Source organism: Somniosus microcephalus, chromosome 10 (assembly GCF_052327205.1).
Source record: "Somniosus microcephalus isolate GS21.2 chromosome 10, FLI_Smic_1.0, whole genome shotgun sequence".
Lineage (NCBI taxonomy): Eukaryota > Metazoa > Chordata > Chondrichthyes > Squaliformes > Somniosidae > Somniosus > Somniosus microcephalus.
This window is the reverse complement of record NC_140996.1, coordinates 238,442,844-238,467,642: the sequence shown is the minus strand read 5'-3', so window position 1 is coordinate 238,467,642 and position 24,799 is coordinate 238,442,844. Positions and strand designations below refer to the sequence as shown.

Here is a 24,799-nt window from a genome sequence, read left to right as displayed (position 1 = left end):
TACGGGTTCCACAGACACTGACGCTCACTGGGGTATGGGTTCCACAGACACTGACGCTCACTGGGGTATGGGTTCCACAGATACTGACGCTCACTGGGGTACGGGTTCCACAGACACTGACGCTCACTGGGGTATGGGTTCCACAGATACTGACGCTCACTGGGGTACGGGTTCCACAGATACTGACGCTCACTGGGGTACGTGTTCCACAGACACTGACTCTCACTGGGGTACAGTTCCACAGACACTAACTCTCACTGGGGTACGGGTTCCACAGACACTGACTCTCACTGGGGTACGGGTTCCACAGACACTGACTCTCACTGGGGTACGGGTTCCACAGATACTGACTCTCACTGGGGTACAGTTCCACAGACACTGACTCTCACTGGGGTACGGGTTCCACAGACACTGACGCTCACTGGGGTACGTGTTCCACAGACACTGACTCTCACTGGGGTACAGTTCCACAGACACTGACGCTCACTGGGGTACGGATTCCACAGACACTGACGCTCACTGGGGTACAGTTCCACAGACACTGACTCTCACTGGGGTACGGGTTCCACAGACACTGACGCTCACTGGGGTACAGTTCCACAGACACTGACGCTCACTGGGGTACAGTTCCACAGACACTGACGCTCACTGGGGTACGGGTTCCACAGACACTGACATTAGAAAAGTAATTGCAAACATTTAATTCACAGCCAATGTACATTCCCTTAAGGAATAAAAATACCACCGGAAAAATGGTCCCACCGTGGCTTACAAGAGTAATTAAAGATGGTATTAGATTAAAGGAAGAGGCTTATAATGCTGCCAAAAAGAATAGTAAGCCTGAAGATTGGGCGGATTTTAGAATTCAACCAAGGAGGATCAAGAAATTGATAAAGAAAGGGAAAATAGAATATGAGATAAACTAGCGAGAGACAGAAAAACAGACTGTAAAACCTTACATAGATATGTAAAAAGTAAAAGATTAGCGAAAAGTAAATGTGGGTCCCTTAGAGGCTGAGACAGGAGAAATTATAATGGGGAATAAGGAAATGGCTGAGAAATTAAACAAATACTTTGGGGTCGATTTTCATTGGGCCGTGGAGGCGGGATTAGAGGTGTGCGGGTGGTTTAAATTGCCAAAATTGGTGGGTGGGCCCGACCCCGACTCCATCCCGCCTCCACGCAATTTTCAAAAATTCGTGTCTGATGGCCCCGTCTCCGTCCCGCCTCCAAGAGGCGAGATAGGCCGTTAAGGCCCTTTAAAGCACTAAATTGCCTCTATAATGTATTTTGAATGGCCATTGCGATTTTAACCCTTTTCCCACGTGAAACACGCCTGTTCTGAAACATGACGGTGAAACCTGGCGGGAGCACAGTTGGATTGCTGACTATCAGCTGCAGGTCAACCATTAAAGAGGAGATTTGATCAGCCATCATTTGTAGGTGGCAGGACTTTGTAGTCTCAGGTCTGGGGGAACTTTTAGAAGGCATAACCACAGCTGTGGAAGTTTGGAGCCTGACACCCAACTCCAGTGTGACCTCCTGGGAAACCCCTCTCGCCACCTTCACTGAGCGCTTCCTCAACTGAGGCATCTACCAGAAGCATGGGAGCCATTTATTTCCTTCCCTTCTGGATATTAGATGAGGCCGAACAACAACAGCAGCACCAACAGCAGCAGCAGCAGGAGAGCCAGGCTGCTGCTCACCCACCTGAAGATGCACAGGCCAGAAGGGGCCAGCGCATGGAAGCCCATTGGCACAGGAGATACCCCCCAAACAGGGTCTACAGACACAGGGTCAGCTATCTCAACATGACTGAGCAGCAGTGCCAAAGGTGGCTCCGACTTTTGCGAGAGGTAGTAGGTGACATCTGCGCAATGTTGCAACAAGACCTGCAGGCCAGAGGACCAGGTGGACAACCCTTACCAGTGCCCGTCAAAGTCACCACCACACTCAACTTTTTTGCCTCAGGCTCATTCCAGGGATCAGCAGCAGACATCAGCAGCATCTCGCAGGCGGCCGCACACACATGCATCACACAGGTAACCGATGCCCTCGCGCACAATCACATCCATTTCACCAAGGATCTAGCAAGTGTCACGGCGCGTGCGGTTGGATTAGCTCATCTGGCAGGCTTTCCAAGGGTGCAGGGCGTCGTTGACTGCACACATGTGGCCCTAAAGGCACCCCATCACAATCCAGGTATTTTTGTCAATCGCAAGGGCTTCCACTCCCTTAACGTTCAGCTGGTGTGTGACCACAAGAAGGACATTTTGCATGTTTGTGCCAAGTACCCTGGCAGTTGCCATGACTCCTTCACACTGTGCCAATCTAGTGTGCCTCCGCTATTCAGTCCACCAGACCAACTTAACAGATGGCTACTTGGAGACAAGGGCTATCCCCTGAGGACATGGCTAATGACGTCATTGAGGAGCCCATCCAATGAAGCTGAGGAGAGCTACAACTCCAGCCACATGTCCACCAGAGCCATAATCAAGCTGTGGTGATTATTCCTTGTTTAGTAAAAGTATTGTGATTGGTTGTTTGTTAACTGCCTTGGGATATATGTTGTAATCTCATTGGTAGTTGATGTCACATGATGTGTGGTGGCCACCTTAAATTCAGTTCTTTTCCAGCTTTGGTTGGGACTGGATGTGGAAAGATGTGCTGCAGATTTTAAAGTTAATAAAGCCTAGTTTTGGAAGGCAAATCTATTCTTTATTTCAATTTATTAACTTTATGTTAGAATGGAGCGATATCTTCAACCAGAACGATTCAAGGCTGACCCCAATTCTGCTGGAGTGGATGATAAATGGAAACATTGGTATTGTACATTTAAAAACTTTTTGGGCGTGTTGGATCAAGAGTCTCTAAATAAGCTGAATATGCTGATCAACTACATTGCTCCAGATGTATATAAATATATTTTGGACTGTAAAACTTATGAAGTGGCTATTTCTACATTGGAAAAGATTTTTGTTAAACCAAAGAATGAGGTATTTGCACGTCACCTTCTATCTGCCCGTAGGCAGCAGGTGGGAGAATCTTTGGATACTTATTTACAAGCACTTCGGTGCCTTAGTGTTAACTGTAATTATAAGGCCGTGATGGCTGAAGAATATAAGGAAGAATCGGTACTGGATGCTTTTATTAATGGATTACTGTCTAGATCAATTCGTCAGCGGTTGTTAGAAAATAAGACTTTGGATCTTAAAAGTGCTTTTGAGCAAGCTTCTACATTGGATGTGGCTCAGAGAAGTTCGGATTCTTATGCTCTTTTTAATCGGCCTGCGACTATGGTTTCGGCAGTTTCGGATGGAAAGGAATTATGTGGACTTAATGGGAGTGGTTTACTAGATTCTGAAACAGTTTCTACTTCGGCGGCTGTTGCCTCTAGGATTCAGAAGTGTTATTTTTGTGGGAATATCCGGCACCCTCGTCTGAAGTGTCCTGCTCGGGAGGCTGTGTGTAGTAAATGCGGCAAGAGAGGTCATTATGCACGCGTGTGCAAATCATCAGGTTCAATTACCTCCTCCTCCCCTGGTGTGGGAGGGCCCTCCTCTACCACCTCCTCCTCTGTGACTGTTCAGCCTTTAGATAGGGCGTTTATTGCATCAATTTCTGCTGCATTTGCTCATGGCCTAAATAAAGCTATAGTTACGGCTCAAGTTAATGGGTTGGAAGTGAAGGCCCTTATAGATACGGGCAGTACTGAGAGTTTTATAAGTCTTCAGTTTGCGAAGGAGAAGCATTTGAAAATTTCGCCTGTTACGTATCAGGTGTGTATGGCTCAGACGACCCTTACTTCACAAATAGCTGGTTGTTGCTTTGTGAAAATGATTCTTCTAGGTAATACGTATACTGATATACGCCTATCTGTTTTGCCTAATCTCTGTGCGGATATTTTGATTGGACATGATGTGCTTCAGTTACACGAGTCTCTTAGTCTTTCATTTGGAGGGACTAAGCCACCTTTATCTATTTGTGGATTAACCTCTTTATCCATTTCTCCATTATCACTTTTTTCCAATTTGATGCCGGATTGTAAGCCAATTGCTACCAAGTCAAGAAGATATAGTAGTCAGGATAGAGAATTTATTAATTCTGAAGTTCAACGTCTCTTATTGGAAGGAATCATTGAACCTAGTTGTTCGCCTTGGCGAGCACAGGTAGTTGTCACGACTAACGAGAGACACAAGAAACGAATGGTGATAGACTATTCCCAAACTATTAATAGGTATACTCAATTAGATGCGTACCCTTTGCCTAAGATTGATGAGCTTATCAATAAAGTATCTCAGTATAAGGTTTTTAGCACTATTGACCTAAAGAGTGCTTATCATCAGATTCCTATTGTTAAGAAGGATCAACCATATACGGCCTTTGAGGCTGGTGGAAAGCTGTATCAGTTTTGCCGAATACCATTTGGTGTTACTAATGGTGTTGCTTGTTTTCAATGGGCAATGGATGCTTTTATAAGTGATAACTCCCTCTCTGACACCTTTTCATACTTAGATGACATCACAGTGTGTGGCAAATCAAGGGTGGAGCATGATTCTAATTTAAAAAGATTCCTTCAAGCTGCGGAAAAAGTTGGTTTAACTTTTAACAAAGAGAAATGTATCTTTTCGACTACTGAGGTAAATCTATTGGGGTATATTATCTCCGGAAACAAGATTAAACCAGATCCAGAACGCCTGCGACCATTGATTGATTTACCTTGTCCTACTAATTCTAAGGCTTTGCAATGAGTTGTTGGACTGTTTTCTTATTATTCTAATTGGATTGCAAATTTTTCACGGAAGATCCGACCTCTTATTCGGGTTACGACATATCCTCTATCATGGGAGGCCAGGACATGTTTTGAGAATTTTAAAAAGGATATTTTAGGAGCAGTTGTGCATTCTATTGATGAGCAGGTTCCTTTTGTGATCGAGACGGATGCTTCTGATTTTGCAATTGGGGCTACTCTGAACCAAAATGGAAGACCTGTGGCCTTTTTCTCACGTGCTTTGAACAATAGTGAAAAAAGACATTCTTCAATAGAGAAAGAGGCATACGCAATAGTAGAAGCATTGCGTAAATGGAGACATTATTTATCGGGGCGACATTTCACGTTGGTAACTGATCAAAAATCTGTGTCCTTTATGTTTGATGTTAAACATTTTGGAAAGATCAAAAATGATAAAATAATGAGATGGAGGATTGAGTTGGCATGTTGCCATTTTGACATAGTTTATCGTCCGGGGAAGGATAATGTTGCTGCTGATGCACTGTCGAGGGCTTATTGTTCTGTGATTCACGGAGATACGCTTATTAATCTTCACAATGCCTTATGTCATCCTGGGGTTATGAGGATGATACACTTCGTACGCAGTAAGAATTTGCCCTTTTCAGTTGAAGACGTCAAGCGGATGACTTCATCATGTTCTATCTGCGCTCGGTGTAAACCGAATTTCTTTAAGCCTCAATGAGCTCATCTTATAAAGGCTACTTCTCCTTTTGAACGTTTGAGCATCGATTTTAAGGGGCCTCTTCCTTCAACTACTCAAAACCGATATATTTTTACTGTTGTGGATGAGTTTTCAAGGTTCCCGTTTGCTTTTCCTTGTGCAGATGTATCAGCTGCTACAGTTATCAAATGTCTGACTCAACTTTTTGTCATCTTTGGGATGCCTGCGTATATCCATTCGGATCAGGGAAGTTCTTTTATGTCTTCCCAGTTGAAGGAATACCTTCAGAGTCGGGGAATTTCTACTAGTAGAACTACCCCGTATAATCCCCAGGTTAATGGACAGTGCGAACGATACAATGGGGTGATCTGGAAGGCAGTTATGTTGGCTTTGACAACCCGGAACCTTAAGAATACACAGTGGGAAATGGTACTGCCTGATGCCCTGCATTCCATTAGATCATTGCTTTCAACGGCTACTAATGTGACCCCCCCCCCCCATGAAAGGCTTTTTAACTATCCGCGGAGATCTACTACGGGATATTCGGTACCTTCATGGCTTACTATGCAGGGACCTGTGCTGCTTCGACGCCATGTTAGATTGTCAAAATATGATCCTTTAGTGGAGGAGGTGAAGCTGTTGGAGGCAAATTCCCAATATGCTCATATTCGATTCCAAGATGGGAAAGAAAGTACCGTTTCAATTAAAGACTTGGCTCCTTGTGGTGGCCAGCCCTCTTCTGAGGATATTAACAATAGTCATGATTTAGATAATGTGGATGCCGTTACAGATACTACGAATGTCTCCAATCCGATTGCAGATAATTATACTTCTATTAGTCAGCCCTTGATGGATGTTTATGACCCTCCCAGTTTACCTTCTGATGGGATTTCTAATCCGGAAACCGTTGAAAATCGGGATATGGATAGCCTTCCTGCTGAAGATACTTCTGTGCCTTCTGGTGTGGGAGGGCAAGGAATTTCACCAAGGTTAAGAAGGTCGACACGAACAAGATATCTGGTCGACCGATTGAAAATGGACTTTTAAATTGATAGTAATGTTTTAAAATTGTTGAAATATTATATTATATTGTTTTAGTTGAGAGATACTTAATACTTATGTGCAATGTTATTATTTGTTGTTGTTCACTTAGTATTGTGTCATGTAAACAGTTTTACTCTTGTGCATAGTTTTAGTTGTAAATAATTAATTATAAATTGTAAAGGTTATTTAGGTTGGAGTATATTTTAAAAGGACGGGTGAATGTGGTGATTATTCCTTGTTTAGTAAAAGTATTGTGATTGGTTGTTTGTTAACTGCCTTGGGATATATGTTGTAATCTCATTGGTAGTTGATGTCACATGATGTGTGGTGGCCACCTTAAATTCAGTTCTTTTCCAGCTTTGGTTGGGACTGGATGTGGAAAGATGTGCTGCAGATTTTAAAGTTAATAAAGCCTAGTTTTGGAAGGCAAATCTATTCTTTATTTCACAAGCAAACCATCGGTTTGCTGAAGATGCGCTTCAGATGCCTGGATAGATCAGGTGGAGCCCTGCAGTACTCAGCAGCCAGGGTCTCCAGAATCGTTGTGGTTTGCAACTTCACAACAGATGAGGAGGAGGAGGAGGAGGAGGAGGGCGAAAACGAACATCCTGCAGAGGCCCATCAACCAGCGGCAGGCGCGAGATGCAAGGAACACACTCATCTTGGCCAGATTTGCTTAGCCTAGCCACTCAAGCACTTTTGCCTCGCATCTTCTTACCTGAGCATCGACAATGGCCAAGAACCAGCTGTCTCCTAGCAATTTGACCACCATGCTGACAATTGCAAGTAATCCTAAGCCCTCAATGTGGATGTCCCATTCACGAAATGCCACACGCCACAACTACAGCAGTAGCCATCAGATTTTTATGTACATGATTCATATGATGGCTTTTACACATAAAACATCAAATTTCACCTAAGTGACTACCCTTGTGACTATTTGTGCAGTATCTTTCTCTTATGCGTGCTCTTACGTGGTGCTTCCCCTGTGGCTTCAGCAGATGTGGAGGCCCCTTGCTCAGTTTCTTGCTGCTCCTGTCTCAACACCTTTGGCGGGCGTCCTCTGAGGGCTCGGCAACAGTCTGCTGCTCCTGCGGCTGTGCAGGGGTTGAGACGCCGATCTCAGTTGGGTGTGGACTCTGGGGCTCTGCAGTGGCATGGAAGTGTGAGCGCTTGGAGAGGAGCCCCCACTTCCTTGATATCTGCCACCAACTTCCCTCTCATGGGTCAGGTCCCCCTCAGCGCTTGCAAGTGGCTTGAAAGCACCTTGCTGCCCATCAGGGGGGCCATGGGGACCTGTATCTGCACTGGCAGTCCTACTCAGAGGGACTGCCATGAAGATCTGGTTTCTCTGTTCAATAGCTGACCATCGCTCCTCCAGAGATGTCAGTCTATTCTGAACACTCACCATGTTTTCAACACTCTGGTGACTTAGCTCCTCCATGGCCGTAGCCATCCTCTCGTCTACTGTAGCCATCCTTTCCGTGGTGATGCGTTCATGCGCTAATGACTCCACAAAGGCTCTGCTCATGTTAGCGAGGGACTCCTCCATTCGCTCCACACTCGCAGCGACCCTGGAGACAAAACCTGTCAGAGATTCCTGCATCTGTGCCTGGAGTTGCATCATCTCTGATCTTACGGATGGACCCAGAGGCAGAGGGTCGACATGCAGCTGAGCCGAGCTGGCAGAGTCCTGCGCCCTCCGACTAGGACTCTCCACTGCTGTCCCTGTCTCCACAATCTGCTGATGCTCACTTGTGAGCTGTGATACACCAGGTGACAACACTACTCTATGTCCCGAAGGTCCCACCGAAGTGTGTGTCTGCGCTGGTGCTGGGTGCGCTGAATTCTGCTGACGCTGCGCCCTTAGAGGTTGCAGCTTCCTCTGAGGAGTCTGGAGGCTCAGCCTGTTCCTCCTGGCTAGTGGGGACGGGTGCTTGCGATGGTCCTGTGGTGGAGTAAAGGAAAGAGTAAGAGATGTGATGCCAAGGTTACATGCACATCGCATATTGCAGATGATCTTAAGTCCATCTGTTAGAGCTTCCGAAACATTTTCAGTGACTCATGCAATGTCAATGAGAAAGATGGAAAACTATTCTGTCACCAGCTTGCTGCGATGCACCCGTCTGTCCGTCCCCCACTTGCGCATCGTCCTCCACTCCTACGATCTCCAGGATCGCCTCCTCCCAGGGGGTGAGCTGGGCTACTGATGGTGGCCCTCCTCCTGTCCTCGCTCGTTCTCTTTTATTGTGAGCTCTGTTTTCCTGCAATGAGGGAGACAAGTGGAGGTTGAGTGAGAATGAAGGAGTGAGTGTAGAGAATCCATAGCATAGATACTTAGAAGGAGACAAAGATGGAGTGAGGTAGCAAGACCAAGGGCCCTCCCTGTGTGTTGTCAGTTGTTTTCATAGCATCACAGTGATAGGGAGTGTGAGGGCTGCATAGTCGAATAGTTAGGTGAATGTGACCATAGAGAGAGAGGAAATGGGTAAGGGTGCATGGATGTCAGTGTCAAGTGGGATGTGGAAGAAGAGATTGCTAAAGCTGAGTGCTGGTGAGGAGAGGCAATGGAGATCAGATTGAGAGTGATGGGAAATTCATACTCACTTTTCCAGTGCGCTGAAGGTCATGAAATCTCTTCCTGCACTGTATCCAGGTTCTGCGGGTAGCCGATAAGGAGTTGACCTCCTCTGCCACTTGCAGCCACGCAGCCTTTGTCTACTGGGGAGGCATCTTCCTCCCTGATGAAGGGAAGAGCACCACCTTGTGAGCTCTTGCTCCCTCCACTAAAGCCTGCAGGGCAACGTCGTCAAAACGGGGTGCAGACCTCGGTCTTTCTCTGGCCATTCTGCTTCCAGCTCAGTGTATCAGCAAATGCCAAAAGGTTGTCAGCCTGCAGAAGAAGCAAGGCTTGTTGCAGACCTTAAATGCAGCAGCAATGATGACGTCATCGGAGGCGACTTTCAGATTGGAGAAACTCATTTGTCAAGGGTTCCCACACACTGGAACTCAATTGGGCAATTAAGTTAAAATAGCATCAATCTCCCACATCCAATTAGATTCGTACAATTAGATTCGTATGGATAACACAAAATGTGGATTACACGACACCAACCCGCACCTGAATGAAAATCCAGCCCAATTTGTGTCTGTCTTCATGGAAGAAGATGCAAAAAACCGCCCAGAAATAGTGGAAAACCAAGGGTCTAGTGAGAATGAGGAACTGAAAGAAATTAGTATTAGTAAAAAAATAGTACTGGAGAAATTAGTGGGACTGAAAGCCAATAAATCCCCTGGACCTGATGGCCTACATCCTATGGTTTTGAAAGAGGTGGCTATAGAGATGGTGGATGCATTGGTTGTCATCTTCCAAAATTCTATAGATTTTGGAACGGTTCCCATGGATTGCAAGGTAGCAAATGTAACCCCACAATTTAAGAAAGGAGGGAGAGAGAAAACGAGGAACTACAGACCAGTTAGCCTGACAACAGTAGTAGGGAAAATGCTAGAATCTATTATTAAGGACGTGGTAACAGGGCACTTAGAAAATAATAATAGGATTGGGGAGAGTCAACACGGATTTATGAAAGGGAAATTGTGTTTGACAAATCTGTTAGAATTTTTTGAGGTTGTAACTAGCAGAATAGGTAAGGGGGAACCAGTGGATGTGGTGTATTTGGATTTTCAGAAGGCCTTTGGTAAGGTGCCACACAAGAGGTTATTAAACAAAATTAGGGCTCATGGGATTGGGGGTAATATACTAGCATGGATTGAGGATTGGTTAACGGACAGAAAACAGAGTAGGAATAAACGGGTCATTTTCGGGTTGGCAGGCTGTAACTAGTGGGGTACCGCAAGGACCAGTGCTTGGGCCTCAGCTATTCACAATCTACATCAATGATTTGGATGAGGGGACCAAATGTAATATATCCAAGTTTGCTGATGATACAAAGCTGGGTGGGAATGTAAGTTGTGAGGAGGATGCAAGGAGGCTTCAAGGGGATATAGACAGGCTAAGTGAGTGGGCAATAACATGGCAACTGGAATAAAATGTGAGGTTATCCACTTTGGTGGGTAAAACAGAAAAGCAGAGTATTTTTTAAATGGTGAGAGATTGTGAACAGTTGGTGTTCAGAGGGACCTGGGTGTCCTTGTACACCAATCGCTGAAAGTTAACATGCAGGTACAGCAAGCAATTAGGAAAGCAAATGGTCTGTTGGCCTTTATTACAAGAGGATTTGAGTATAAGAGTAAAGATGTCTTACTGTAATTATATAGGGCCCTGGTGAGACCACACCTGGAGTATTGTGTACAGTTTTGGTCTCCTTACCTAAGGAAGGATATACTTGCCATAGACGGAGTGCAACGAAGGTTCACCAGACTGATTCCTGGGATGGGGGGATTGTCCTGTGAGGAGAGATTGAGTAGACTAGGCCTATATTCTCTAGAGTTTAGAAGAATGAGAGGTGATCTCATTGAAACATACAAAATTCTTGCAGGGCTTGACAGGGTAGATGCAGGGAGGATGTTTCCCCTGGCTGGAGAGTCTAGAACCAGGGGTCACAGTCTCAGAATAAGGGGTCAGCCATTTAGGACTGAGATGAGGAGGAATTTCTTCACTCAGAGGGTGGTGAATCTTTGGAATTCTCTACCCCAGAGGGCTGTGGAGGCTCAGTCGTTGAGTATATTCAAGATAGAGGTCAATAGATTTTTGAATATTAAGGGAATCAAGGGATATGGGGATAGTGCAGGGAAGTGGAGATGAGGTCGAAGATCAGCCATGATCTTATTGAATGGCGGAGCAGGCTCGAGGGGCCGAATGGCCGACTCCTGCTCCTATTTCTTATGTTCTTACAAATGTTAAGTGGAAATCTGGAACTCTCTCCCCCAAAAGGCTGTTGAAGCCTGGGGTCAATGAAATGATCAAGACTGAAATCGTTAGATTGTTGTTGGGTAAGGGTATTAAGGGTTATGGAACCAAGGCGGGTAAATGGAGTTAAGATACAGATCAGCCATGACGTAATTGAACGATGGAACTGGCTCGAGGGGCCGAATGGCCTCCTCCTGTTCCTATGTTTCGGAGTCCCTGGGCTGGATTTCCTCGGGTTTCTGACTGAGTGTAAATATCTTCATGGGAGGAGAGGGAAACAGAAACAAGGCTGTCTGAACCCATGGCCCGAGAGAACGAGACGGTAAATATTACCAGGAACTCATCACCGTGATGGACACTGGTGGAAAGAGAAAGAAAGACTTGCATTTCTCCAGCGCCGGTCACCACCTCAGGACGTCCCAAGGCGCTTTACAGCCAATGAAATACTTTCTTTTGAAGTGTAGTCACTGTTGTAATGTGGGAAACGCCGCAGCCAATTTACACACAGCGAGCTCCCACAAACAGCAATGTGATAATGACCGGGTCATCTGTGTCAGTGATGGTGCTTGAGGAATAAATATTGGGCAGGACACCGGGGAGAACCCCCCTGCTCTTCTTCAAAATAGTGCCATGGGATCTTTTACCGAGAGTGTCAGAGAGGGAGGAGAGATAGACAGAGGCTCTCGGTAAGAGAGAGAGAGAGAGAGAAAGAGAGAGGAGAGATGGACAGAGGCTCTCGGTAAGAGAGAGAGAGAGAGAGAAAGAGAGAGGAGAGATGGACAGAGGCTTGGAGAGGGGGGGGAGGAGGGAGGAGGAGGGAGAGAGAGAGGGAGGGGAGAGGGGGGAGAGGGGAGAGGGAGGGGGAGGAGGGGGGGAGGGGGAGAGAGGGGGAGGGGGAGAGGGAGGGGGAGAGGGAGGGGGAGGGGGGAGGGGGAGGGGGAGGAGGGAGAGGGGGGGGAGGGGAGAGGGAGGGAGGGGGAGGAGGGAGAGGGGGGGAGGGGAGAGGGAGGGAGGGGGAGAGGAAGGGGGAGGGGGGGAGAGAGGGAGGGAGAGGGAGAGGGAGGGGGAGAGGGAGAGGGGGCAGGATTTTGGAAATGCCGAGAGGCTTGGCTAATGACAGGAAAGGCCAGCAGGTTCTGGAGCCTGGATTCATTGATGAGGAATGTTATCCGGATCAAGCACTTTGGCCTTTAAAGAAAGATTGGGGAAATATCCGGGGAGGAACAGGACTGAGGGTTAGAAGGATACAAGATTGGAGAGAAATTCTGGAACTTTCCTCGATTCATTTCCTGGTGAGGGTTGGAGCAGGGAGGGGTAGAATGGGGCCAGTCCAGAAGGGACTTGCACCCTTAGAGTGACGGGGGATTGGAGGGAAAGAAAGGCGAGAGACCGACTCCTTACTGACTCAACAACAACAACTTGTATTTATATAGCGCCTTTAATGTCCCAGGGTGCTTCACAGGAGCGATATAAAACAACACTTGACACTGAGTCACATGAGATATTGGGACAGGTGACCAAAAGCTTGGTCAAAGAGGTCGGTTTTAAGGAGCGTCTCAAAGAAGGAGAGAGAGGTAAAGAGGCGGAGAGGTTTAGGGAGGGAATTCCAGAGCTCGGGGCCCAAGCAGCTGAAGGCACGGCCGCCAGTGGTGGAGCGATTATAATTGGGGATGTGCAAGAGGCCAGAATTAGAGGAGCGCAAATATCTCGGGGGGGTTGTGGGGCTGGAGGAGGTGACAGAGATAGGGAGGGGCGAGGCCATGGAGGGCTCAGTGGGCAACTGCCCCACCCGGTGTGGTACTGAGCCCCTCACACAGTGCAGGAAGATCCCAGGCTCCATTCCCGGCCTGTGGGGAGTCAGCTGATCCCAGCTGCTGTCAGTGCTCCTGCCCCTGGGTTGCCGGCCCTGCTCTGTGACCAGTAACTCCTGGTGAAGGCAGTGTGTGGGGACAGATGGTGAGAGCAGGATCGGAATGGGTTGTGATTCGTCCTGTGCCTAGGGCGAGTCGACAATTTCAGGGGATGGTGGGGCGAGTGCGAGAATGTTGTCCAGCCAACGATTGAGCGAGAAGACGAGGAGCTCGGGGCTGGGAGCCCATGAATGCAGCGACTGTGCTGAGCTGCAGCTGTTCACACTCTGTCACTATGCCCACCATTTGTACACTTGTTTACAAAGACCACTCTGTGACTTACACAGACAGGCCCAGATAGAACCTGCCTTAAAAGGATCTCACTCACTCATAGATTCTGTCTTTGTTTAAACCTCCGTAAACCTCTGCTGCCCCGTGTCCTAACTCACACCCAGTCCCGTTCACCCATCACCCCCTGTGCTCACTGCCCCGTGTCCTAACTCACACCCAGTCCCGTTCACCCATCACCCCCTGTGCTCACTGCCCCGTGTCCTAACTCACACCCAGTCCCGTTCACCCATCACCCCCTGTGCTCACTGCCCCGTGTCCTAACTCACACCCAGTCCCGTTCACCCATCACCCCCTGTGCTCACTGCCCCGTGTCCTAACTCACACCCAGTCCCGTTCACCCATCACCCCCTGTGCTCACTGCCCCGTGTCCTAACTCACACCCAGTCCCGTTCACCCATCACCCCCTGTGCTCACTGCCCCGTGTCCTAACTCACACCCAGTCCCGTTCACCCATCACCCCCTGTGCTCACTGCCCCGTGTCCTAACTCACACCCAGTCCCGTTCACCCATCACCCCCTGTGCTCACTGCCCCGTGTCCTAACTCGCACCCAGTCCCGTTCACCCATCACCCCCTGTGCTCACTGCCCCGTGTCCTAACTCGCACCGAGTCCCGTTCACCCATCACCCGCTGTGCTCACTGCCCCGTGTCCTAACTCACACCCAGTCCCGTTCACCCATCACCCCTGTGCTCACTGCCCCGTGTCCTAACTCACACCCAGTCCCGTTCACCCATCACCCCCTGTGCTCACTGCCCCGTGTCCTAACTCACACCCAGTCCCGTTCACCCATCACCCCCTGTGCTCACTGCCCCGTGTCCTAACTCACACCCAGTCCCGTTCACCCATCACCCCCTGTGCTCACTGCCCCGTGTCCTAACTCACACCCAGTCCCGTTCACCCATCACCCCGTGCTCACTGCCCCGTGTCCTAACTCGCACCCGGTCCCGTTCACCCATCACCCCCTGTGCTCACTGCCCCGTGTCCTAACTCACACCCAGTCCCGTTCACCCATCACCCCGTGCTCACTGCCCCGTGTCCTAACTCGCACCCGGTCCCGTTCACCCATCACCCCCTGTGCTCACTGCCCCGTGTCCTAACTCACACCCAGTCCCGTTCACCCAGCACTCCCTGTGCTCACTGCCTCGTGTCCTAACTCACACCCAGTCCCATTCACCCATCAACCCCTGTGCTCACTGCCCCGTGTCCTAACTCGCACCGAGTCCCGTTCACCAATCACCCCCTGTGCTCACTGCCCCGTGTCCTAACTCACACCCAGTCCCGTTCACCCATCACCCCTGTGCTCACTGCCCCGTGTCCTAACTCGCACCGAGTCCCGTTCACCCATCACTCCCTGTGCTCACTGCCCCGTGTCCTAACTCACACCCAGTCCCGTTCACCCATCACTCCCTGTGCTCACTGCCCCGTGTCCTAACTCACACCCAGTTCCGTTCACCCATCACCCCCTGTGCTCACTGCCCCGTGTCCTAACTCACACCCAGTCCCGTTCACCCATCATCCCCTGTGCTCACTGCCCCGAGTCCTAACTCACACCCAGTCCCGTTCACCCATCACCCCCTGTGCTCACTGCCCCGTGTCCTAACTCACACCCAGTCCCGTTCACCCATCACCCCCTGTGCTCACTGCCCCGTGTCCTAACTCACACCCAGTCCCGTTCACCCATCACCCCCTGTGCTCACTGCCCCGTGTCCTAACTCACACCGTTCACCCATCACCCCCTGTGCTCACTGCCCCGTGTCCTAACTCACACCCAGTCCCGTTCACCCATCACCCCCTGTGCTCACTGACCCGTGTCCTAACTCACACCGAGTCCCGTGCACCCAGCACTCCCTGTGCTCGCAGACCTACATTGGCTCCCGGTCCGGCAATGCCTCGATTTTAAAATTCTCATCCTTGTATTCAAATCCCTCCAAGGCCTCGCCCCTCCCTATCTCTGTAATCTCCTCCAGCCCTGCAACCCCCCGAGATCTCTGCGCTCCTCCAATTCGGCCCTCTTGAGCATCCCCGATTATAATCGCTCCACCATTGGTGGCTGTGCCTTCTGTTGCCTGGGCCCTAATCTCTTAGGCCGTCCCTCGGAACCGAGGATGACTTGCTTCCACATTAAAAATGAGTTCTCAGGTGACTGATGAGTTCCAGGTCCCGAACTTCATTTTAAAGGGTGGAAGATGCCTGTGCGTGAATTCTTTTAACGTGGGGTGGCCGTTGCACACCAGCTACCACACGGGCTTGACACAGCACGGTCTTGGTCCAATGGCAAGGGGATCCAAGGGGATTGGAGACCAGGCTCTGTTACAACGGCCTAAGCTCTGGAATTCCCTCCCTAAACCTCTCCACCTCTCTACCTCTCTCTCTCCTTTAAGATGCTCCTTAAGTCTCACCTGCACCTGCCCGAATATCTCATAATGTGGTTCGGTGTCAGATTTTGTCTTAATGTTCCTGTGAAGCGCCTTGGGGCGTTTCACTACATGAAAGGTCCTGTATAAATGTAGGTTGCTGCCGTCTCCTCTGTGACCCTGGTGAGCAGAGTGCCTGGTTCCTGTGGCATTCAGTATTCACACTGTTGCTGCTGCATTGTTGCTGCATTGATGATACAGGGCTCCCTCGTCATGCTAGATTCTGTGCTCAAGTCCTGGAGTAGATTTGACTCCACGACCTCTGGGCTCGGGTGAGCGTGCTCCCACTCAGCCACGCTGGCAGTGGATGTGTTTGTTTGTAATCATTGCTTGCTCCGTTCAGCCTCTCCTATTCTCTCCCGTTCCCTGTTAAACAGCCCCCAGTTAAGATGCTAATTGACTCAGTCAGCAAGCTGGTGCAGCTGTACTATGGGTGGGAGAGAGGAGCTCAGTCGATCAGCCGCTGCCTTGAGGCCCTGAGATTATTACACAGGGAAGTAGAGGGCAGCAGTTGTCAATCAGCAGTGAGCTTCCTCAGGCTGTTATCCATGGGTGGAGCCAGTCATACACACACAACACATTGGGGCCTGGGAACAGGAGCCTGCTGCAGAGTGACGTCATCTCCTGCACACTCAGCTGCTGAGGACTGGGGAGCGAAGCAGGCACTTCCCACAGTTACCATTCCTCTCCGGCCTAGTCCTTCACCAGACCTGCTCCCGAGCCGACTGCTGCCGATTCCTTCACCCCAGGGGCCAGGAGTCTTTCAGTGCCATGAGTTGCCGGCCTCCCTGCTGCTCTGTAAGTCGTCCTTTCTCTCTTTTTATCTCGAGCTGTTAACCCAGAGAGGGGCCTGGTAACGGTGGAAGTCACTCAGAGGCAGCAGCAATGTTGTAAGGGGAGCGACATGGAGCTGCCTTGGGCTTCAGTGCCAGTCACGGTCCTGGGATAAGCCTCATCCCTTTTCCTGGAACGTGTCTGGATGTGAAGCGCAGTTTGACCAGTAAGAGTATAACTGCCGGAGCCTCCCCGATTTCTCGATGGGCGAGAGGCGGGGTGGTGTGGAATTAAAAAGCTGCTCCTGCCTCTGAACCGACCAGAGAAGATGTGAATGTCAGCGAGTTAGGTGGTGGCAGTGCCGAGGCTGTTGGTGACGGGCGCAGGACCCTGTCCTAACACTCGGGGTAGAGCCTGCCTTCGGGCACCAGCGGGAACTCGTGCCCGTCACGCCGGTTAGGTCAGGCCACTAAAAATCATTTGCATAATCACAACCATCACATCTTTCATGAACCAGCGCAACCGGGCGGCGTAATAGAGCGGAATCCTTTCTTTCCATTAACCAGAGTTCCTCGGTGTGTTTGAGAGAGGTGACCTGGGGCAGTTTTATTAAAGCTGCTGACAATGGGTCTATCACCAAAACTCAGCATGAGAGAGTCCCGTCCCCCACCTCTGAGAAGCTCAAACCACCGAAAATGACTTTAAGAAACTGTACTGAACTATTTAATAGTTTCACTGATGTACACTCATCAGTTTCTGAGTAAATTAAATATTTTTGAAATGAAAAACCATTTAAAACGTGCCTCCTGGTGCCTGTGCACCTCAGAAACTGAGCACGATTTAAAGCGCCTTCCTGAACCCGCGCGATCGGCAGAATCTCGCCATGCCAACCCGGGGGCGGGGCCTGATCCGGGCCAATTAAAGCTTAAACCAGTGTAAAAGATGGTGGAAAACACAAACGTAAGTGGTTTTGGGCGTAATTCACGGTTCAAAATCCCGGATACTTTGCGTGGGTTTGGCCAATTCTGCCCAGATTGCGTTGATATTACGGAACCTCGGTCTCACCCGTCATAACCCGGGCTCCGTGTTCATCCCCCGCCCCCACCTCTCGATGCCAGTTTGTTTATCGCTGAGTGTCAGCCCCCTCACATTGTGCAAATTCTTTCACTCCCTGCTTTCACTGTGAATCCGTAAACTGCCCGTGTCCTAACTTGCACCAAGTCCCGTTCACCCGTCACCCCCTGTGCTCACTGCCCTGTGTCCTAACTCACACCCGGTCCCGTTCACCCATCACCCCGTGCTCACTGCCCCGTGTCCTAACTCACACCCGGTCCCGTTCACCCATCACCCCGTGCTCACTGCCCCGTGTCCTAACTCACACCCAGTCCCATTCACCCATCACCCCCTGTGCTCACTGCCCCGTGTCCTAACTCACACCCAGTCCCGTTCACCCATCACCCCCTGTGCTCACTGCCCCGTGTCCTAACTTGCACCAAGTCCCGTTCACCCATCACCCCCTGTGCTCACTGCCCCGTGTCCTAACTTGCACCAAGTCCTGTTCACCCATCACCCCCTGTGCTCACTGCCCCGTGTCCTAACTCGCACCCAGTCCCGTTCACCCATCACCCCCTGTGCTCACTGCCCCGTGTCCTAACTCACACCCAGTCCCGTTCACCCATCACCCCCCTGTGCTCACTGCCCCGTGTCCTAACTCGCACCCAGTCCCGTTCACCCATCACCCCCTGTGCTCACTGCCCCGTGTCCTAACTCACACCCAGTCCCGTTCACCCATCACCCCCTGTGCTCACTGCCCCGTGTCCTAACTGACACCCAGTCCCGTTCACCCACCACCCCCTGTGCTCACTGCCCCGTGTCCTAACTCACACCCGGTCCCGTTCACCCATCACCCCCTGTGCTCACTGCCCCGTGTCCTAACTCGCACCCAGTCCCGTTCACTCATCACCCCCGTGCTCGCTGCCCCGTGTCCTAACTCACACCCAGTCCCGTTCACCCATCACCCCCTGTGCTCACTGCCCCGTGTCCTAACTGACACCCAGTCCCGTTCACCCATCACCCCCTGTGCTCACTGCCCCGTGTCCTAACTCACACCCGGTCCCGTTCACCCATCACCCCCTGTGCTCACTGCCCCGTGTCCTAACTCACACCCAGTCCCGTTCACCCATCAGCCCTGTGCTCACTGCCCCGTGTCCTAACTGACACCCAGTCCCGTTCACCCACCACCCCCTGTGCTCACTGCCCCGTGTCCTAACTCACACCCGGTCCCGTTCACCCATCACCCCCTGTGCTGACTGCCCCGTGTCCTGACTCACACCCAGTCCCGTTCACCCATCACCCCCTGTGCTCACTGCCCCGTGTCCTAACTCGCACCGAGTCCCGTTCACCCATCACCCCCTGTGCTCACTGCCCCGTGTCCTAACTCACACCCAGTCCCGTTCACTCATCACCCCTGTGCTCGCTGCCCCGTGTCCTAACTCACACCCAGTCCCGTTCACTCATCACCCCCTGTGCTCACTGCCCCGTGTCCTAACTCGCACCCAGTCCCGTTCACCCATCACCCCCTGTGCTCACTGCCCCGTGTCCTAACTCACACCCAGTCCCGTTCGCCCATCACCCCTGGGCTCACTGCCCCATGTCCTAACTCGCACCAAGTCCCGTTCGCATATCACCCCCTGTGCTCACAGCCCCGTGTCCTAACTCGCACCGAGTCCCGTTCACCCATCACCCCTGTGCTCACTGCCCCGTGTCCTAACTCACACCCAGTCCCGTTCACCCATCACCCCCTGTGCTCACTGCCCCGTGTCCTAACTCACACCCAGTCCCCTCCATCCATCACCCCCTGTGCTCACTGCCCCGTGTCCTAACTCACATCCAGTCCCCTCCATCCATCACCCCCTGTGCTCACTGCCCCGTGTCCTAACTCACACCCAGTCCCGTTCACTCATCACCCCCGTGCTCGCTGCCCCGTGTCCTAACTCACACCCAGTCCCGTTCACCCATCACCCCCTGTGCTCACTGCCCCGTGTCCTAACTCACACCCAGTCCCGTTCACCCATCACCCCCTGTGCTCACTGCCCCGTGTCCTAACTCACACCCAGTCCCGTTCACCCATCACCCCCTGTGCTCACTGCCCCGTGTCCTAACTCACACCCAGTCCCATTCACCCATCACCCCCTGTGCTCACTGCCCCGTGTCCTAACTCACACCCAGTCCCGTTCACCCATCACCCCCTGTGCTCAATGCCCCGTGTCCTAACTCGCACCGAGTCCCGTTCACCCATCACCCCCTGTGCTCACTGCCCCGTGTCCTAACTCACACCCAGTCCCGTTCACCCATCACCCCCTGTGCTCACTGCCCCGTGTCCTAACTCGCACCCAGTCCCGTTCACCCATCACCCCCTGTGCTCACTGCCCCGTGTCCTAACTCGCACCCAGTCCCGTTCACCCAACACCCGCTGTGCTCACTGCCCCGTGTCCTAACTCGCACTGAGTCCCGTTCACCCATCACCCCCTGTGCTCACTGCCCCGTGTCCTAACTCACACCCAGTCCCGTTCACCCATCACCCCGTGTGCTCACTGCCCCGTGTCCTAACTCACACCCAGTCCCGTTCACCCATCACCCCCTGTGCTCACTGCCCCGTGTCCTAACTCACATCCAGTCCCGTTCACCCATCACCCCCTGTGCTCACTGCCCCGTGTCCTAACTCACACCCAGTCCCGTTCACCCATCACCCCCTGTGCTCACTGCCCCGTGTCCTAACTCACACCCAGTCCCGTTCACCCATCACCCCCTGTGCTCACTGCCGTGTCCTAACTCGCACCCAGTCCCGTTCACCCATCACCCCCTGTGCTCACTGCCCCATGTCCTAACTCACACCCAGTCCCGTTCACCCATCACCCTCTGTGCTCACTGCCCCGTGTCCTAACTCGCACCAAGTCCCGTTCATCCATCACCCCGTGCTCACTGCCCCGTGTCTGTATTGATTTCTTTGTGGGTTCAATGACGAGACATTTATGAAAGAGAATGAGTTTTAATCTAAAGTCTGTTCAACTCTTTATACAGCATTCAGGAGACACCATTATGCTAGTGATGCATCTAGAACAAAGCTGAAACTAAACTAACTGCCTTGCTTCTCTCGGTCACATGCCCTCTGCTGGTCAGGCACAAGCAATCAATACAAAGAAACATGCTATTAAGGCATCATAATCGAACAGGCAAATACCATCTCTATTTGCTGATATCATTACAGTGTCCTAACTCACACCCAGTCCCATTCACCCATCTCCCCCTGTGCTCACTGCCCCGTGTCCTCACACCCAGTCCCGTTCACCCATCACCCCCTGTGCTCACTGCCCCGTGTCCTCACACCCAGTCCCGTTCACCCATCACCCCCTGTGCTCACTGCCCCATGTCCTAACTCACACCCAGTCCCGTTCACCCATCACCCCCTGTGCTCACTGCCCCGTGTCCTAACTCGCACCGAGTCCCGTTCACCCATCACCCCCTGTGCTCACTGCCCCGTGTCCTAACTCACACCCAGTCCCGTTCACCCATCACCCCCTGTGCTCACTGCCCTGTGTCCTGACTCACACCCAGTCCCGTTCACCCATCACCCCCTGTGCTCACTGCCCCGTGTCCTAACTCACACCCAGTCCCGTTCACCCATCACCCCCTGTGCTCACTGCCCCGTGTCCTAACTCACACCCAGTCCCGTTCACCCATCACCCCTGGGCTCACTGCCCCGTGTCCTAACTCACACCCAGTCCCGTTCACCCATCACCCCCTGTGCTCACTGCCCCGTGTCCTAACTCACACCCAGTCCCGTTCACCCATCACCCCCTGTGCTCACTGCCTCGTGTCCTAACTCACACCCAGTCCCGTTCACCCATCACCCCCTGTGCTCACTGACCCGTGTCCTAACTCACACCCAGTCCCGTTCACCCATCACCCCCTGTGCTCACTGCCCCGTGTCCTAACTCGCACCCAGTCCCGTTCACCCATCACCCCCTGTGCTCACTGCCCCGTGTCCTAACTCGCACCGAGTCCCGTTCACCCATCACCCCCTGTGCTCACTGCCCCGTGTCCTAACTCACACCCAGTCCCGTTCACCCATCACCCCCTGTGCTCACTGCCCTGTGTCCTGACTCACACCCAGTCCCGTTCACCCATCACCCCCTGTGCTCACTGCCCCGTGTCCTAACTCACACCCAGTCCCATTCACCCATCACCCCTGGGCTCGCTGCCCCGTGTCCTAACTCACACCCAGTCCCGTTCACCCATCACCCCCTGTGCTCACTGCCCCGTGTCCTAACTCACACCCAGTCCCGTTCACCCATCACCCCTGGGCTCGCTGCCCCGTGTCCTAACTCACACCCAGTCCCGTTCACCCATCACCCCCTGTGCTCACTGCCCCGTGTCCTAACTCACACCCAGTCCCGTTCACCCATCACCCCCTGTGCTCACTGCCTCGTGTCCTAAATCGCACCGAGTCCCGTTCACCCATCACCCCCTGTGCTCACTGCCCTGTGTCCTAACTCACACCCAGTCCGGTTCACCCATCACCCCCTGTGCTCACTGCCCTGTGTCCTAACTCACACCCAGTCCCGTTCACCCATCACCCCCTGTGCTTACTTGCCCGTGTCCTAACTCACACCCAGTCCCGTTCACCCATCACCCGCTGTGCTCACTGACCTACATTGGCTCCCGGTCTGGCAAAGTCTCGATTTTAAAATTCTCATCCTCATTTTTCAAATCCCTCCAAGGCCTCGCCCCTCCCTATCTCTCTAATCTCCTCCAGCCCTACAACCCCCCGAGATCTCTGCACTCCTCCAATTCTGTACTCTTGCGCATCCCTGATTTTAATCGCTCCACCACTGACTCTCACTGGGGTACGGGTTCCACAGACACTGACTCTCACTGGGGTACAGTTCCACAGACACTGACTCTCACTGGGGTACGGGTTCCACAGACACTGACTCTCACTGGGGTACAGTTCCACAGGCACTGACTCTCACTGGGGTACAGTTCCACAGACACTCACTATCACTGGGGAACAGTTCCACAGACACTGACTCTTGGAGTACGGGTTCCACAGACACTGACTCTCACTGGGGTACAGTTCCACAGACACTGATTCTCACTGGGGTATGGGTCCCACAGACACTGACTCTCACTGGGGTACAGTTCCACAGACACTGACTCTCACTGGGGTATGGGTCCCACAGACACTGACTCTCACTGGGGTACAGTTCCACAGGCACTGACTCTCACTGGGGTATGGGTTCCACACACACTGACTCTCACTGGGGTACGGATTCCACAGACACTGCTTCTCACTGGGGTACGGGTTCCACAGACACTGACTCTCACTGGGGTACAGTTCCACAGACACTGACTCTCACTGGGGGTATGTGTCCCACAGACACTGACTCTCACTGGGGTACAGGTTCCACAGACACTGACTCTCACTGGGGTACGTGTTCCACAGACACTGAATCTCACTGGGGTATGGGTTCCACAGACATGGACTCTCACTGGGGTACGGGTTCCACACACACTGACTCTCACTGGGGTACAGGTTCCACAGACACTGACTCTCACTGGGGTACGGGTTCCACAGACACTGACTCTCACTGGGGTATGGGTTCCACAGACACTGACTCTCACTGGGGTACAGTTCCACAGACACTGACTCTCACTGGGGTACGGGTTCCACAGACACTGACTCTCACTGGAGTACGGGTTCCACAGACACTGACTCTCACTGGGGTACAGTTCCACAGACACTGACTCTCACTGGGGTACAGTTCCACAGACACTGACTCTCACTGGGGTACGGGTTCCACAGACACTGACTCTCACTGGGGTACGGGTTCCACAGACACTGACACTCACTGGGGTACGGGTTCCACAGACACTGACTCTCACTGGGGTACGGGTTCCACAGACACTGACTCTCACTGGGGTACGGGTTCCACAGACACTGGCTCTCACTGGGGTACAGTTCCACAGGCACTGACTCTCACTGGGGTACAGTTCCACAGACACTGGCTCTCACTGGGGTACCGTTCCACAGGCACTGGCTCTCACTGGGGTACAGTTCCACACACACTGACTCTCACTGGGGTACAGTTCCACACACACTGACTCTCACTGGGGTACAGTTCCACAGACACTGACTCTCACTGGGGTACTGTTCCACAGACACTGACTCTCACTGGGGTATGGGTTCCACAGACACTGACTCTCACTGGGGTACAGTTCCACACACACTGACTCTCACTGGGGTATGGGTTCCACAGACACTGACTCTCACTGGGGTACAGTTCCACAGACACTGACTCTCACTGGGGTACAGTTCCAGACACTGACTCTCACTGGGGTACAGTTACACAGACACTGACTCTCAGTGGGGTACTATTCCACAGACACTGACTCTCACTGGGGTACAGTTCCACAGACACTGACTCTCACTGGGGCACGGGTTCCACAGACACTGACTGTCACTGGGGTACAGTTCCACAGGCACTGACTCTCACTGGGGTACAGTTCCACAGACACTGACTCTCACTGGGGTACAGTTCCACAGACACTGACTCTCACTGCACTCTAAAGAATGGTCACTGAAAGAAGAAAAAAGAAAGACTTGCATTCATACCGCAGTTTTCACATACTCAGGACGCCACAAAGCACTTTACAGCCAATGAAGTACGTTTTGAAGTGTAGTCACTGATGTAATTGATGTGCCTCAATCATCCCGAGACTCGATGTTAGCGAAACAAAACAAGGCTTTTATTAACTTAGAAGATAACACGCAGTGGAGAGAGGTATCTTCCCTGGAGGTCTGCAGTACTGGCTGTGAGGCCAGACTGAGCTGGCTTACATAGAGGCCAGGTATGGGCGGAGCCCTACACACAACACATTCCATACATTCCAATACTCAATACAATGGTGAGGAGAAACCTGAAACCAACCACAGTCACAGGCAATACAATGGTAAGGGGGAACCTGAAACCAACCACAGTCA

At 51.8% G+C, this 24,799-nt stretch overlaps 1 protein-coding gene across 2 annotated transcripts in view; it reads left to right on the top strand.

Annotated features, from left to right (window-relative positions):
- The window catches only part of LOC147112208 (tripartite motif-containing protein 2-like), a 320,620-nt gene that overhangs the window by 59,806 nt on the left and 236,015 nt on the right, over positions 1-24,799 (top strand). Inside the window, exon 1 of one of the 2 annotated variants that reach the window (XM_085999867.1) lies at positions 16,312-16,779. The exons of the other annotated variant lie outside the window; for it this stretch is intronic. The gene's annotated coding sequence lies outside the window, so the exon portion shown is untranslated. Of the gene's footprint in view, positions 1-16,311; positions 16,780-24,799 lie in introns of those variants that run through there. 2 annotated transcript variants of the gene reach the window in all.